Genomic DNA, 3,122 nt, shown 5'->3' on the forward strand with positions numbered 1-3,122 from the left:
ACACACACACACACACACACACACACACACACACACACACACACACGAACACACAGGCTCTCCCAGATCTTCGAGGTTAATTCCGTTCTTTAGGCACACTGTTTTGTTGGGTCTAGGGGATGGGGCGCTAGTGCAGGTTGTCTTCCAAGCACTCTTTTTCCCCCTCAGTGTTCATTTCCTTTGTTCCTCCTGCCCCTGGGCTCCTTTCAGCTTTCTTTCTCCCCTTCTAAGCCACCGCCAAACACCTTCCTTCCTCCCTCCCCCTTGCTCAGGGCTGCATCCCGAACTGGGACTGTCACAGAGGGTGGGGACTGGTGGACCCGGCCCGCCCAGGCCTTGGTGGCGGTCTTCCGAAGGGAAGGAGTTAAGTCCCCGTATCCCTCCCCCTCTGCCAGTGCTGCCGCGGAGTTCTGCTGCTAGGCCTGGGGCTGACCTTCACCGCGAGGGCCGGCGCGCATGCCCCGCCGATGCCGCTGCCCTGGGTTGGCCGGGCGGGGTGGAGGGAGCCCGCGCCCTGCCCGCCGCGGCGGTGGCGGTGGGGGCGCACCATCCCGTCCCGGCAGGCCGCGGCCGCATCTCCTGCGTGGAGAGAGGCGCGTTGCCATTTGGTGCCGGCGGTGCTCAGCGAGTGAAGGGGAGATGGGGGGACGGCAGGGGGGACTCCAGCTCCGGCCGCTGCAACCCGGCCGGCCAATCCAGGCGCTTCTGCCGGACACCAAGCATGCTACCGCCCAGACTGCTGCCATCCAGATTGGGGGACGGGCCGCCTGTGGGTACCTGGGCTTTCCTACCCAGCTCAAGCCAGAATGAAGCACCATTCTGGGTCAGGCTGTTGGGGAGCCTGGCCAGTGTGCTAGCTCTGGTGTCATCCCTCTACTTTCTGGTCGAAAGGCTCCCTATATCTGCACAACTGGTCGCCCAAGTAAAAGCAGCATGCACATCAGTCTGCTGGCACGTGCCTCAAGAATTCGGGCTTCTGTGAGTGTGAAGTGGAGGTGGTCAGGGTGTGCCCTTGTAAACCTGTGTGTTCCTTCCTGTCCCTCTGCCTTTGTATTAGTGTGTATATGCATGGAGCGGGTTGGGGTGAGCATTGTAAATCTGTTGTCTGTGCACAAATAAGGGTAATTTCCAGCAGGGCAAAGCCAGTGGAGGCTATAAGAGAAGGCCTTGAATCTGGCTTCGCAGGTGCAGGGGCGGGGCGAATATCTAGGAACTTGAATGATGTTTCCCAGCGCCGCCCGAATATCATCATAGCTCTCCTTCAAACCACCTCCCATAACCCTCCACCTCCAAGACCAATTATTGCCCATCCTCAAGTTCTCCGCAACTCATTCCCAAATGTGGGGTACTCCCACCTTCATGCTTTTCCTTCAGCTCCCCAAGCTGAAATGTACATCTCACCTCCTTAATGCTGCTTTACTCTCTAAAGAGCTCTCAGAGCTCTGAGCTTTGCACAAAGCCTAAAAGTGTCTCCCTTCCCATTCCTCCAAACATTCAAGGCCAATGGGCTTAGCATGTTCATGCTAGAAGTACCCAAAGGAGCCAGAGGTGGACCAAGTGTGAGCTCTAGCCACAGGCTCATGGAGTTTGAGTGTTGGCAAGTGTCATCAAGTTGTTGTTGTTGTTATGTGCCGTGAAGTCGGTTCTGACTCATAGCGACCCTGTACAGAGTTTCCAGGGCTGTAATTCTTTACCGGAGCAAAAAGCCTCATCTTTCTCCCGCAGAACAGCTGACCCTCGTGAGGTTAGCAGCCCAATTCGTAACCACTACCGTTACCAGAGCTCCTTGTCATCAAGTAGTATTTGTATTATTGAATACCTGCGCTCCTGCATGGGGGTGAAAATGGGACTTGTGAGGCCAGTCTCTGACCTCAGGGAGCCACAGCCTAATTCAGTGACACCAAACCTAACAGTATGTACAGGGCACATCAGACATTAGTCAACCCAGTGCCAATTCATGGGGCAGGGTGGATGAACAATGGGCACTGGGAGAAGAGATCGTTTCATGGGAACCAGTGGGATCTTGAAGGGCTTCCTGAAGGAGCTCTGGCCTGAGCTGGCTTTTAAGGGCAGGTGTGATGTTGACCAAAGCAAGGTGGAGGGCATTACCAGCTTCTGAAGAGTAGTAGGTAGACTGGAGCTCTGGCAACATGCCCCCACCTGTAGCTTACCAGCAGCCATGTTCATGGCCAATGGAGAAGCCCCCACCCATCCACATCCCACCAGGATTCATTCTGTCTGTTGGGTCTGGCGCAATATACCCTGAAGATTTGGTAGGAAGGGAACTTCTAGGTACCTTGTCAAGCCATGAATAGAGGAGGCTTTCATGGAGAGAGACCTGTGCACACGCACAGGATCAAATTGCCTTCTCTGGCTTTCTGGGGGATTGGTGTGGATGTATACATGGACAGAGGTGGGAGCCAGGCTGCAGGCAGCACACTGCCTTGTTGTCATTCTGTGCATGGAGGCATTATGAAGGGGTGAGGGCCAGAAGCCATTCTGGTGTAATGGCAGGTCTTCAGGGCTATACTGCAAGTCAGTTTTTCAACAAACTTCCCCAGGCACTGTCTCCTGTCCCCAGCCTAGATTCAGCCCTATCAAACCAACTTGATCCAAAATTTGCCCCAACCCCTCCTTCCCCCCCTACCCCCCCCCCACACACACACACACAAGAGGAGAAGTGCAGCCTTTGGGAGCATGGGTGGGGCCAGGACTCTCCCTCAGGAGCATAGGATTTGCCCCTCCTGTTTCCTGTCCCTCTTCCACCCCCACATCACCCCTTTTGGCACTCCTTCAAAACCCCAGCCCCTGCTTTCTTCTCGGTTTTGAAGGTGGTCCCACCATCATCAACTGCTCCCGCTCCTCTAGGTCCCCACCCACACCCATGCCCTTGGAGCACTCCTAGCTTCATTCTTTCCACCACCCCGCAGCTCCCAGCCTCCCCACGAATGTTGTCTTCCTGTTCTCATGAGCTCCATCCATGTCCCTCTTTCCCAGATATTTCCCCTATTGCCCTCACTTTCTCACATATCGACAAAGACTCGCAGACTCCAGAAATAGACTCACACAAAGCTGAAAGGCAGGGCCCATATCCTGACACACACACACACACACACACACAC

The 3,122-nt window shown here is 55.3% G+C and overlaps 1 protein-coding gene across 1 annotated transcript in view; it reads left to right on the forward strand.

The window, feature by feature from the left end:
* Positions 1-3,122, forward strand: part of SMARCD3 (SWI/SNF related, matrix associated, actin dependent regulator of chromatin, subfamily d, member 3) — a 26,062-nt gene that overhangs the window by 12,795 nt on the left and 10,145 nt on the right. The window lies entirely within an intron of this gene.

The sequence above is a fragment of the Chrysochloris asiatica genome, unplaced genomic scaffold (assembly GCF_000296735.1).
Source record: "Chrysochloris asiatica unplaced genomic scaffold, ChrAsi1.0 scaffold00249, whole genome shotgun sequence".
NCBI classification, from domain to species: domain Eukaryota; kingdom Metazoa; phylum Chordata; class Mammalia; order Afrosoricida; family Chrysochloridae; genus Chrysochloris; species Chrysochloris asiatica.